Genomic DNA, 15,154 nt, shown 5'->3' on the forward strand with positions numbered 1-15,154 from the left:
ATATTGCACTGAGAGCTGGTGCCCCTCATGAGGTTCTCTTCGGGACCGTAGGATGAAGTTCTTCATGCATGCCTGGTTAGGTCTCTAACTGCCTACCCCTCATAGCTTTTGGATCTCGTTGGCTTTTTGCAGCCGTCCTTCCCGCCAGCTAAATTGGTGATGTTACATTGGGAGGCAATATCCCTTCTCTGCGGGTTTCCAGTAGACACAGCAGGAGGCACGGGCTCCCTTACTTGAGGAGACAGGGCAACTGCGCCAGGGTACGTTATTACCTCGCCAGACTCCGGGTGTATCAATAGTCTCACTAATCGATTCACTGATTTTTAAATGAAAGGAGCCCCTTTATTTGGCAAAAGGCCATAGCAATCCCTTCCCTTAAACGTTCCCTCCATATACCGCTTGCATGGGAGAGTGTTTACATTTTTCAAAACTCTTTTCGTGTTGACAATTTGCCTGGTAACTATTTTAGTGGCATCCTGATGTCTTCCTTCCGTAATACACTGCAGGCAAATGTCTCTGGTGGCCTTGGAATTAGATGCCTCCTCGTTCAGTGTGGCCACGTCAGGCTGTTTCGTCGGTGCTCATGTTAGTGCCAAATCAGATTCTTTACCTTGAACCGCACTATTAGTGCTATCAACACTTGTCACCTGAACCTCTTGGTTCTTAGTCGGCCCAACTATTGATTGGAGACCACTCTTGGAGAACCAATTCTCTCAGTCTCTTGGGCAGCTGATTCTTCCAGCGGGGTGACTTGGACAGCCGGTTCCCGGGCAGCACTTGCCACCTCCTCCGTATAATGAATGTTTCTTTATGAATCTTCCGGAATTTACTTGCATCCTCCTTTTTCCCTTCTTCCCTCTTTTCTTCACAGATTTACATGAGGGATTTTCTTAAGGTTCTGATAAAATCGTAGGGGTACTAAGTTCCTGTTCCACAGGGGGGGAGGTGCACTGCTGGCTGTCCTTAGTTGGCACACTTTTCCTGTCAGATCTACAACAGCCTCATGTATCAATTCTAAGTTACTCTTGACCTCACTTATTTGTGATGTGTGTGGGTTAAGTTTCAAACAAATATTTTTGTAGAGGAGGACAGTGAACTAGGAACCATGTTTAGTGCTGGGATCTCTCGTGCAGATCACCTCATTAGGTTACCCCGATCCTGCAGTGTGTGCTGCATTTGTTGGACGGAGCCTGGAATTAGACTGCATACTGCTAGTAATGAGTTAGGAGGGAGTTCTGGACCGCCTCACCATCGAGTGCTGTTTCTTTCGGATTCTGCGGAACCTCCCCCTGCAGTCCTTGAGCAAAACTAACCACAGGAGCCAGCTCGAGCCAGCATTATCTATCTGTACTTGTCAATGGTTCCATCCTCCTGAAGTATTCAGTCATGTTCGTCGTTTTCTCATTCTTAACTTGTGGTAATGTTCCTGTTGCCGTTGTTTTTATAAGAGAGTCCATGCTGGCTACAACCTTCCTGCCAACACTACTTTTCAGCTCTTTAGGTCGACAACCCGGTGACAAAGGAATTGCTTCTTTGCTTGGTATGGTTGTCCTGTCGCAGGTCCTCAATTTATTAACAATGGGCCTCTCTGACGCCCCCTGTCTACCGAGCCTCCCTGCCGGATGACTTTGTCTTTGCCCGGTAAGGGGAGAACAGTATGTAAGGTATCCATGGTTCTGTTAGTCATATTAGCACCTAAGACAGCCTCAGACAAGCTATCGGGCAGCTTTAGTTGCCTGGCTATTACTGGTGACTCATCTCCTTCACTTGGCGAGTTCACTGTGTTGACGCAAGCAATAGCCCCACAGCAGCGTTTTTTTAGCTAATGAGCCGGCCTGCTAATCACAATCTTGGATTTCGTAACTTCTTGTGGTTCCATTGGTGAAAGGGCAGGGGAAATTTGCTTGTTGGCATTGCCTAAAAGAACCACTATTTCTAATAGCCATGGGTTCCCCAATATAAGGCTGAGGATGCAATGCTGAACTCACTTGGGTGGAGAACACAGCAGCACCGACACCCGCAGGATATGCCTCCTTCGACCGTGATTTGGTACTTAACCGAGGGGCCGACAATTCTCCCGGAGCACCAACAATAACATGGGTGTCAGGCTTCAAAAAAACAATTTCCCTAACCTTGAAGTGTTCACGGGTACAGGCAGCCGACGCAGCCACACCAACTGAAACAATACAAGTCAAAGCTCGGTATCAATGTCCTGCGTAGTGCCGCAGTCCATTGCAGCGCCCTTGCCCTACCTTTCCTGTGGTCAGCACCGCACCGGGACTGTCAACGTTAGCCAATAGTTGGCTTCTCAATTTACTGGTATTAAAGCTACAATTCATGGATAAACAAAAGTGGAGTGCAAAACCAAAGTAAAAGGAAATGCAAGGTCACAAGGTTCAGGCAGAAATCCAATCGTATTCACTGTTTCTACTCCTAAGCTCCCCACTTGACAACCGACATCACTTTCCTCCGCTTTGCATGCTCTTCGCGCTCTGGTGATGATTATAAAGACAGCAGCAGCAGGCTAGGAAGCCAGGCTCAGGGGAAAGGGGGCTTCCTTAAATATGTAACATTGCTTTTTAGTAGTTAGGAATTCAATGGGTACACACAGCAGGTTCAGAGCAGGAATGTTGCAGCCAGAGGCTGTATGACAACAAGCAGTACCAATTTGAAATGCAGTACTCTGCACCGGTCACACCACTGAACCCTAGAGGCCCTTTTACTCAAAGTAACATGTTGTACTATGGATGGGACGGAGAATAACTTCTCAAATGAAATTATAAGACTGACTCAGGAAGTTGGCAAATAACTCTGTTTTAATATCAATTGTCTAAAACAGGGAGTACAACGGACATCAACGGACGTCGCACAGTATGATCTCGAAGCATTTTATAAAAAACAACATATTTTTACTAAAGGTTTGTCATACGTGACATCATACTACATGGTAAACTAAGAAAACCTACAGGAGATTGTGGTTGGCTCAAGGGGAATGCCTAAGTATACTTTCTATATAGGATAAGATCGTGATTGGGTCTGTATAGTCAGATGGACACTCACGCCCTCCCCTAGTGCAAGTCATCTTCAACAGTTAATAGAAACACAACTCTTCATTGGCTCTCAAACTATAAGGCTCTTCATTATACGGCCTTCTATAATTGGTAGGCAAGCTTGTACCCTTCTGGAACATTCAATGCTCTAGCAGCACATAAGCTGGTACCCCAGGTGCTGGTGGGTGAACTTAACCGTGTCTCCCCACCCAATTAACCCAACATTTCTCATCACTCCTGCCGTCTGCCATGCACATTGTCTTTGAACTCAGCCTTGAAGTAGCTTCTCGCCTCTGGAAATATAAGGGAGTGTGATCACTCACTATCTTCAATCTGGTGCACCATGCCCATCGTCTATGTTCACCCTCAGCTCACGTGATCAGAGACTGTGAATCTATTTGTTCATATTATAACATTAAATAGTCTTTAATGAAGAAACTTGGCACTCATAGTGTTCGCTCTTTGCAATTTATCGAGGGATGCCTCAGCTTCTCACATTTTACTGTTCTTCGCAGCTGATAACCAGTTCTTGGCTGCTTCCAGTCTTTGACATCAGGTCAGACAGCCTCTTTGGTCTTGCTTCGAATTTAAATCTATTATTTGCTGCGACACACGCTTAGCTCTCAATCCGTCTTCCTTCATGGTGACTTGCTTACTAAAATGTATCATCGAATATCCACAACTCTTATATGCATATATATTGGCAGCACCACCTGCAGTCTATATACTACGTGTAGCCAGCCTTATGACTACTTAGTCTACTTGCATTGCAGCGCCTGTACAATTATATAACGCCTTGTGTTTTCTGCAGTGCTCTTCACACGTGCAATCTTTATTCCGCACATGAAAGCCTTCTCAATTCTTTACTTCGCCATCAGATTCTATATCACCTATGCATTCTCTTCTCAGGTCATCCTTCTCAGTGCGTCAGACTCATTTCTCCTGATGTCACCAGCTTCTTCTTCCTACAGCTTCATACTTCTTCATGCGCTTCTCTCAGGAGACCATCAGTCTTTCGGGGATACTTCACATAGGGCTTTCTTAGTGGATACCTCGCCTCAAAGATTCTCTGTGCTATAGGTACCATTACAGGCATTGCACATGTCGCAATTTCCGGTTCCCAGCATATAGGCAAAATAGGGGTGGTACTTCCTGTAGAGGTACTCCGCTGCTCTACACCAGCACCACTTGCCTCCACTTTGAAATATACCTCCTCCCCTTTTGTGGTAATGTGGGCCGAGGGAAGGCTATGCTCTTAAGATGGGTGTGAAGGTGAACCAGTAGTGACCCCAACAGCAAAGCATAACAGTCCAAAATAAAGGGAATGTCCAATCAAGGTTCTATAAAATATATTGTTTACAAAAACCCAACATCTGCAAAATAACTAACTAGAAAAACCCTACACAAAACCCACCCCAAAGGAAATAAAGAAGAATAAGAAACAATGCACAATGCAGCACTCCGAGTAATGAGTTGGGAGTGTAAGGCAAGTAGAAATGCAAAACAAGTTTGATGAAAAGGATATGTTTCTTGGATGCAAAAAGGGATTAATGACTTAATCCATCTCTAGCACCCAGACCTGGGCCAATCGGGCAGGTAAGAGTCAATATTATTTTCTTAGGGTACTTGGCTGTTCAACAGCGTCAGACTAGGCTTTTTGGTGCTGTTCCAGCTGTTTGAATTGGGTTCAACTGTGTCGTCATCGTTGTTCCAGATAGGGAGGAAGTGTCGAGCCAGGGGCAAGATTAAATTTGTCAGGGTTCAAAGAGGTGCAGATTGGAAGAGCCACCACTGACAGTTTGTCCATGAAGTGGCTGGTGACGGTATGGCCAGTTCGAATTGAATGACTCAAGTGTGGTGTTCGAATAATGCAGTTCGAAGGCTCCTCGAGGGTCTAGTTGACTGCTCATCAAGATCTGCAGCATATAAATTAAGAAATTGGTAGTTCAACGAGGTGGTTCAAAGACTGTGCTTGCAACAACAAGCCTCAGGTTTGAGCCAGGAAGTGCTCAGTTGGCGTGGTGCAACAGCAAACTGGTTGGAAGGTGTAGTTCAGCAGATTTGGGGGCACAGTCATGTTGTTCTAGTTGGGGAGCCTTGCAGAGCTGGGTTTGAACAGGGGCTCGCAATGTTTTGAGAACTATGTTTGTAAATGGTGAGTGGGTCCAAGGTCGAAGCAGTCCAGCCAGATTGGGTGGCGTCCCCGTGGATACCAGGTGAGCGTTATAATAATGTGCATTCTTTGCATCACAGAGCAGGGGATTGTTGTGGATTTATAACCTTATTATTGTAGGTTCTTAGCACAAACATAATGACTTACAACAATAGACAGATCATTTCCAATCTGAAAATTTATTTTTTTTAAACTTATTTATTCACATTTTAAAAAACAATACATAAAATGCCATTATAACATCTCAATATCTAATGTCTATGAAGTGAAAAAAACATATATAAAATAAACAATTCAGCATAAAATGTAAGACATCCACCACATGCTAAAGACTGCAATGTATGAACAATGTAATTGAAATATCCATGCAGACTTATCTTAATTTGGAGTTGTTCCTCATCTAATTCATCTTCTAAGATAGTCTTGTTTTAACCCATATTTAGGAAACCGCTCCAGGGTTTATCAAACAATTTTCCTTTTTTTTGCAAGTTCAACATAACTCTTTCAATATTGCAGATTGAGCACATTTCAGACATCCACAAGTCTTTCGTTGGTGCCTTAGTTGATTTCAAGCTGCATAGGATTAACTTTTTGCTGTCAGCGATGCCTTCAAAATCCAAGATACTCGATGATAAGACAGATTTTCCAGATCTGTATCTTCTCCCAGAATCAAACTAAATTTTCTTTCGTCGTTCAGCACCCTGTTCAGCACAACAGTGATCCCAGACCAAAAAGATCTTACTCTGTGACATTCCCAGAGCATATGTTCATTAGTACCTCTCGAGTGACTACAGCTCAAGAAGGCTTCAGCCCTTGGTTATATAAGCGACCTGGAGTCCAGAAAACTATGTCTATAACATTTTAACTTGTCTTTCATTCACCAATGTTCATAGAGATTCTTCCGATATTTTTGCATAGTGCTTCCCATCGCTGAGGTGTCATCTCCTCCCCCAGACAGAACGACCAGGATTGCAATAACCGGTCATTTCTTTTTGAAGATAAATGTAGTAAATGATATACCTTTGAAGTCATATGATCTCGGCCTGCAATGGATTTCATCAAGTTCAACAGATCGGATAAGTCAAGTTCTTCCAGGTTCACAGAAGATCTGAGTTTCCTGTAGTCTCCATATCGACAAATTCTAATCTCACTTTTTGCCTTTAATAATTGAAATGATAGCCATGAACCTTTTTCAAATAGGTTAACTATTGTCTCAATCCCTGTCATAAACAAGTCAGGCCAGAATATAGTTTTATTTGACGATTTGATCTCAGGATTATACCAAATCGATGAAGAGCCCATCAGCGCTGGTGACATATTGATCGAGGAGGCTATTCCATGCCAGGTTAATCTCAAGAAGTCAGTCAATGTAGACCTCGTGCCCCATCCTTTACTTGTGGACAGGAGAGCTGATGGATGTAACAGGTTAGCCAAACCAGTCTCAGCGACAGCCCATTCATCTAATTCTTCTCCAATGAATGGTAAAAAGTGTCTTGCCATGAAAGCCTGATGGTATCTTTCAAAATTAGGGATACTTAAACCTCCTTTTTCATTCTGGAGTTGCAATTTCCAGAGCTTCAGTCTTGGCTTTTTGTATTCCCAAAGGAATGATTGGATCATACAGTCAAGCTCTTTTAGCAAAGACTTCTGAACTGGACATGGAATCAAGCTCATGACATACATTATTTTAGGAGCTGCTGTCATCTTAATTGCATTTACCCTTCCTCCCATTGACAAGTTTAGGGAGTCCCACAGTTGGGGATCTGTGGCCAATTTATCAAGTGACAAACTCAGGTCTTTCACCATATCATCCAGGTCTTCTGTAATCCATATGCCCAAGTATTTCATTTTCTCTGTGCACCATTTGCAACCCAGGTCTTTCAGTAAAGAACCGTTACATAAATCTGACCATGGCAAAGCTTCTGACTTAGACCAATTAATTTTGTAGTTTGAGATCTCTCCAAATTCCTCAAAAAGCTTGATTACGACAGCAACAGATGTTGATAAACCATGTGCTACAAGTAGAAGGTCATCTGTGTAAAGCCAAAGTGCTTGTGTAATTCCATTAAAATTACCTCCTGCAATCCTCTCTTCGGATCTAATAGCCACTGCCAGTGGTTCCAAGGAGATCACAAAAAGCAAGGTTGACAATGGACAACCTTGTCTTGTTCCACAATGTAGTTAGAATTTGGATGAGATTTTACCATTAGTTGTCACCTCGCTGATGGGCTCGAGTAGAGCAATTTCACCCAACACATGAATTCAGGACCATAACTCATTCTGTCCATTGTCTTAAATAGAAATTCCCATCTTACTTGATTGAATGCCTTTTCTGCATCAAAAGACAGGGTCACTGATTCCATTCCCTGTTTTCTTTCATTCTAATATTGTTAATAAGAGTTTCCTCATGTGTGTTGCTCAGATTCTACCTTTTATAAACCCAGCTTGATTTGGGTGAATAAACATTGTCAGTACATTTTCAATCTGGTATGCGAGGATCTTTGAACGAATTTTACAATCTGAATTAATCTGGTTGATCAGTCTACAGCTGCCTGGATTCAGAGGAGGTCATCCAGGCTACAAAATCAAAGAAATGGTGGCATATCTAAGTGTGGGAGCTAGCCTGCCTTTATTTCTACAATGCCTAAAGGTGTCTTTAAGCAAACTCAACATTTATAAGGGCATATCTCTGTAAAATTCAGCAGGCAAACCACTGCCCTACATCCAATCCAAACACAGCTCTTCTTATCTCATCCATCATTATCTCTCTTTCCAATTCCAAATTTTCCTCCAAAGATAAATGTTGTAGCGACTGACTCATCAGATATATGTCTATCTGTATAGAAGTAGGGACTTGTGTCTCTTTGTACAGACTTTCATGGTATTCTCTAAAGACTCTAGGAATTAATTTCCTAAGGATGATAAGACACACAACCTCCCTGTCTTTCAGTCGCTCAAATCGCTCTTTCTTCCGCTCTCATTCACAAACGATGAGCAGGTAATCGACCACACTTCTCCCCACCCTCGTAATAATTACACCAGACTCTAAAAAGAGCATGTTCAGATTTTTCACTCAGGTTTTTGTTTAAATCATATTTCATTTTTAAAAGCTTTTGTCTTTTCCCAGCATCTGATGAATCATAACTTTATTTTCCAAATCTTTGATATTCGTGCTTCTTTGCTCTGAATCCTTGATAATCTCATGAGTACACCTCTCATCACACATTTAAAACCTTCCCATATCATGTCAAGATCCACCTCATCATTGGAATTATGTGAGATAATCCAGTGCTTCTTTAACCAAAGACTCCCTCAACACGCCATCCAGTAGGATTGCAGTATTCATTCTCCAAATGTGCGTTCTGTCCATTGCAAGATATAAAGCTAAACACAACTTAATGGCAGCATGATCCAAGATTATTATACTCTCAATACTACACTTCTTAAAGTTTTCCGTCACCTTTACAGAAGTCATAATATTATCTATCCTGGAGTAATTGTCATGAGCCCCTGAATGAAAAGTGTATTCCCGGTCTGTGGGGTGTTCCAGTCGCCAAACATCGGATAGACCGAAGTCCTTCATGGGCATGCCTAGCACGGCCCTGTCTTTTTGTTGGCCATCTCTAAGGCTCATGCTACTCCTATCCACGCAAAGGGTCAAGGTTAACATTGAAATAGCCTCCCAAAACGATATTTTCCGCCTTTGTGTCAAGCAAATGTCTACACACTTTACTGAAGAAGTGGCTACTGTTCATAATCGGGCGTAGACATTACATATTGTCATTTCAGTATTTTGAACACGCATGGATATAGAGATCAACCTGCCTTCCTTATCTGCTTTTGAATTTAATATCGTTCCCGGAAGGTTTTTCCTTATTAAAATCAAATTACCACGAGATGCTGTCCAGTAAGAGGAATGAAAGACTTGACCAGCCCAACCTATGCACAGCTTTTCTGCTTCGGATGCAATCAAATGTGTCTATTGTAATAATGCAATATCGGTCTTCAAATGCCACAGGTGTGAAAGCACTTTTTTCTCTTTAACAGGTTATTTAACCCATTCACATTCCATGAGAGAATTTTTATAGAATCAGTGTCACTTAATGCAGTGCCTGACATTTCATTAATGTCTTGCAAGAAGAGTGCTGATAAATTAAATCAAAACAAGTAATACATTAATAAATAATAATAACAACAAAAAAGAACCAACTTATAAGTCATACCACACCTCAGAGTAAAATACCAGCTGCTATTACGCTCTCCCCTCCCTGAATCCTTGTATTCTCCGATGCCAAGAGAAACCTGCCCATCCAAAAGAAAAGTCACAGACGCTGTGGGACCGACCCTACATGTCTAGCAGCCCTTTAATCACAATGTGTTGGTCTGTGACTCATTCGTGCCCTTTAATGAAATACATGTGAAAAGCACGAGTTCTCCATTAAAGAAAGATGGAGTGGAGTGACTCCAGGAAGCTCCCACGCGTCCTTGCCACATCCAAGATGGCCACAAGGTAAGCAGAACCCCCACCTCAATTACTCGAATAACAGTCATGCGTCCTCCGACGCATGCCCCGCATTACAATGACATGGAACAGAGAACTAGCGCAATGTATGGTGCCTTTTGTCACCAAAGAAGGGGAACAACTGTGCAAAGCAGGAAATAAGGTTACATGAGACAGGGCCCTTTCTTATCAGATCTTAGTCTCCATACTTCCCAGACTGGTAGTCCCGGAAATGACACATTCCCACTTGACGGCCAACCAAAAAGGCATCTCAGAGACTCAAGACCTTTTCCTTTAGCCTTTTCGTTTGGCCAGAAATTGTTCAGCGACTTAGTAAATGGTGTTGCAGCTGCCAGATCTGTCTTAAGATCTTCAGAATAAATGTGAGTCAAGCCCCTTTCCAGCACCTGCCAATTATCACTTGACGATTATTGAAGTTCGATTTTCACGATGAGGTTGGATATCACTGGTTCTCAGCCTCTTTCAGAGTTAAAAAATAGTATTAGATGAAGATTGGAGGAAATGAGGTGGGTGGGGCTCTCCGGGGTGTCTTGGCTATCTTGGGGCCGAGCTAGCTATGAACTCTGCCCAGCCCACATGCTATGCTCAGGACAAGCAAAATAAAGCCTTCTTATTGACAAGCACAACTACGCAAATTCAGTTTGGGAGATAAGGTCCTGGTTTTACTAAAGGGAGCACCCCTCATAGCTCAAAGGGGAAGTGCCCCAGTGAAGAAATATTTGGGCTGAGCGTGCGCACCTGACTGCTTCAGCTATATGATTTGTAACAGAGCATTTTCTAATTGTGTTTTTTAATGCAGCACCACATGTTGCCAATCGGGGGTAGGTGATGAGAAAAAAGAAATTCCACCTGCCCCAGCCACCTCTCTTACTAGCAGACGTTTCCTCCACCTCAGTGGCCAAAAGACATCCAGGGGGGGGGGGGGCGCACACACTCCAAAAAGGGATTAAGATGACTGCTTCTAATAGAACACATAAGCAGCGGACAATCTGCCCATGTCTTGAAGAGCCCTGGACCTCCGTGGACATTCCCTGGGCTCTCCATGGGGGCCCCAGAAGCAATATTTGTATTCAAGTGGGGCCGGGGGAGCTTGGCTTCAAAAAGCTTGAGTACCACTGCTCTACATCCATGTCTCTGAATCCGGCCCCCGAAAGCTGAATCGCCTCAGCCCCCCCCCCCCTCCCCGGGAGCACAACTCACTATATAAGCCAATCACTGCATTTAATATTTTTAGTGTGGATATTTGATTGCGCAGAGCGGACCCTGCCCACGAGGACCGGACCCTGCGACCAATGTTTTTTTCTCTCTAGTACGCTCTGCTCATGGAGTAATTGGCTGAGAGGTGGGGCCAGAACTACACGTTATCTGCCATAGCCGCTAGTTCTGCCCGCTCGACTGCCTATGCCGGCATCTCCTTCTCGCACACATGGGTGACTGTGGAATACACACAAAAGGGGACCCTGCACCTCCTCTATTGCCACTACCTGTGAATGTATGGCCACAACCCCTACCCCAGTCCACCCAGGAACTGTGGAAGCAGCACCTGGTGTGTTATGACCAGCATGGTGCAGTGGGGTAACACAAAATGAACAGTACATACATGGCTGCTATGGGCCATCCCAAAGAGGCTTCTTTTTATGGAGCTGCGGTGAGGGAACACTGACTAACACGGAGACCCATTCAAGCAGACCGAGAGGGACACCACAAAGTCATATTGACGCACAAAAATAAATTGCATTCGAGGCTGGGAGAGCACACAGGCAATTCCCAACATCAGGGTACACACAAACCACCCGGGCCCGTGGCGGCAGCAGGTCCAGCCACTCCCAACACCAGGGACCTTACTAAAATTGTAGAGGGGTGGGCCACTTACCCCATACTGCTCTCCCCAACTCTGAGCTTTGTCCCTCATTCTCAGCTCCATGAAGGAGCATAATCAAGGCCGACCCCGAGCGGGGTGCAACCATGCTGAATTGTTGAGCAGCAGCATTCCGGTTTCGGCAGGTCCCGCTGGCGCCGAGCGCCTGGTTCATGGAATTACACGTTCTTTGCCCTTGACACACACAAACCACTTCCTGCAAACAACTTCGGAAATCCTTAAAGTACCTAATCCTTCAGCAACAAAATGACCCTTATGCCGGGAGATCGAACTAAGGGAATCTCCACAATAATAACCAAAAAAGTATTTTTGGAAACAAAAAAAGCCCTTATAGACACCATTCAAAAACGAGCTCTGCAACTTGCAGTGGGGTCTACAAAATGGCAAATTCTAGAAGAGAGTTTTCCACGTGATGCACAGCTCAGGGCCACTCTACATACCGATGCAAGACCACTGGCAGAGCGCTGAAGAACACAACAGGGACCTGACCATAACTCACACACTGACTAGATGGCTCAGGCGGAGCCTTGCATGAACTCAGGGAACTGACCATAACTCACACACTGACTGGATGGTTCAGGCGGAGCCTTGCATGAACTCAGGGAACTGACTATAACTCACACACTCACTGGATGGCTCAGGCGGAGCCTTGCATGAACTCAGGGAACTGACTATAACTCACACACTCACTGGATGGCTCAGGCGGAGCCTAGCATGAACTCAGGGAACTGACCATAACTCACACACTCAATGGATGGCTCAGGCGGAGCCTTGCATGAACTCAGGGAACTGACTATAACTCACACACTCACTGGATGGCTCAGGCGGAGCCTGGCGTGAACTCAGGGAACTGACCATAACTCACACACTCAATGGATGGCTCAGGCGGAGCTTGGCATGAACTCAGGGAACTGACTATAACACACACTCACTGGATGGCTCAGGCGGAGCCTAGCATGAACTCAGGGAACTGACCATAACTCACACACTCACTGGATGGCTCAGGCGGAGCCTTGCATGAACTCAGGGAACTGACTATAACTCACACACTCACTGGATGGCTCAGGCGGAGCCCAGCATGAACTCAGGGAACTGACCATAACTCACACACTCAATGGATGGCTCAGGCGGAGCCTGGCATGAACTCAGGGAACTGACCATAACTCACACACCGACTGCATGGCTCAGGTGTTGCCTAGCATGAACTCAGGGAACTAACCATAACTCACACACTCACTAGATGGCTCAGGCGGAGCCTGGCATGAACTCAGGGAACTGACCATAACTCACACACCGACTGGATGGCTCAGGTGGAGCCTAGCATGAACTCAGGGAACTAACCATAACTCACACACTCACTGGATGGCTCAGGCGGAGCCTAGCATGAACTCAGGGAACTAACCATAACTCACACACTCACTGGATGGCTCAGGCGGAGCCTTGCATGAACTCAGGGAACTGACTATAACTCACACACTCACTGGATGTCTCAGGCAGAGCCTGCCATGAACTCGGGGAACTGACCATAACTCACACACCGACTGCATGGCTTCGGTGTTGCCTAGCATGAACTCAGGGAACTAACCATAACTCACACACTCACTAGATGGCTCAGGCGGAGCCTGGCATGAACTCAGGGAACTGACCATAACTCACACACCGACTGGATGGCTCAGGTGGAGCCTAGCATGAACTTAGGGAACTAACCATAACTCACACACTCAGTGGATGGCTCAGGCGGAGCCTAGCATGAACTCAGGGAACTAACCATAACTCACACACTCACTGGATGGCTCAGGCGGAGCCTTGCATGAACTCAGGGAACTGACTATAACTCACACACTCACTGGATGGCTCAGGCAGAGCCTAGCATGAACTCAGGGAACTGACCATAACTCACACACTCAATGGATGGCTCAGGCGGAGCCTGGCATGAACTCAGGGAACTGACTATAACACACACTCACTGGATGACTCAGGCGGAGCCTGGCATGAACTCGGGGAACTGACCATAACTCACACACCGACTGCATGGCTCAGGTGGAGCCTAGCATGAACTCAGGGAACTGACCATAACTCACACACTCACTAGATGGCTCAGGCGGAGCCTGGCATGAACTCAGGGAACTGACCATAACTCACACACCGACTGGATGGCTCAGGTGGAGCCTAGCATGAACTCAGGGAACTAACCATAACTCACACACTCAGTGGATGGCTCAGGGGGAGCCTAGCATGAACTCAGGGAACTGACCATAACTCACACACTCACTGGATGGCTCAGGTGGAGCCTTGCATGAACTCGGGGAACTGACCATAACTCACACACTCACTGGATGGCTCAGGCGGAGCCTAGCATGAACTCAGGGAACTGACTATAACTCACACACTCACTGGATGGCTCAGGCGGAGCCTGGCATGAACTCAGGGAACTGACCATAACTCACACACTCAATGGATGGCTCAGGCGGAGCCTGGCATGAACTCAGGGAACTGACCATAACTCACACACTCAATGGATGGCTCAGGCGGAGCCTGGCATGAACTCAGGGAACTGACCATAACTCACACACCGACTGCATGGCTCAGGTGGAGCCTAGCATGAACTCAGGGAACTGACCATAACTCACACACTCACTAGATGGCTCAGGCGGAGCCTGGCATGAACTCAGGGAACTGACCATAACTCACACACCGACTGGATGGCTCAGGCGGAGCCTGGCATGAACTCAGGGAACTGACCATAACTCACACACTCAATGGATGGCTCAGGCGGAGCCTGGCATGAACTCAGGGAACTGACCATAACTCACACACTCAATGGATGGCTCAGGCGGAGCCTGGCATGAACTCAGGGAACTGACCATAACTCACACACCGACTGCATGGCTCAGGTGGAGCCTAGCATGAACTCAGGGAACTGACCATAACTCACACACTCACTAGATGGCTCAGGCGGAGCCTGGCATGAACTCAGGGAACTGACCATAACTCACACACCGACTGGATGGCTCAGGCGGAGCCTGGCATGAACTCAGGGAACTGACTATAACTCACACACTCACTGGATGGCTCAGGCGGAGCCTGGCATGAACTCAGTTATGATCGCTTTATCCCGATGTATTATTTAACACAGTTTTTCTGCATCAAACATATAACGAACGTTCTATAGATGTATAGGTGTCTAGGTATCAACTACCTGCATGTGTTCCACCACGTTTTGCGAGTGGCATCTGACAAGCAATGAGAACAAATTATTGAAATGCCTCTGATGTCACCCAGAATTCAAAAGTGGAAGCTCTGACTTCTGGCAAAGGGTAGTGAGCAGTTACACAGCTAGAATTGTTTGTTGTCTATGACACACCATTAGAAGAGCAACACAAAAAGGGAAAACATCACCTTGCAAAAAGGAATGACATATACTTCTGTTATGATGTCAGTGCAGGTGATTGTAAACTGACAAGGTGTCCCAGAAGGGGTGCAGCATTAAGAAAGGGAGATATTTGCTTCTCTAGCCCTATAGAAGCCAG

The 15,154-nt window shown here is 45.5% G+C and overlaps 1 protein-coding gene across 2 annotated transcripts in view; it reads left to right on the top strand.

Annotated features, from left to right (window-relative positions):
* Positions 1–15,154, top strand: part of LOC138491105 (probable cation-transporting ATPase 13A4) — an 891,483-nt gene that overhangs the window by 343,964 nt on the left and 532,365 nt on the right. The gene's annotated exons all lie outside the window — the stretch shown is intronic.

This window comes from Ambystoma mexicanum, chromosome 10 (assembly GCF_040938575.1).
Source record: "Ambystoma mexicanum isolate Mex_15411 chromosome 10, UKY_AmexF1_1, whole genome shotgun sequence".
Lineage (NCBI taxonomy): Eukaryota > Metazoa > Chordata > Amphibia > Caudata > Ambystomatidae > Ambystoma > Ambystoma mexicanum.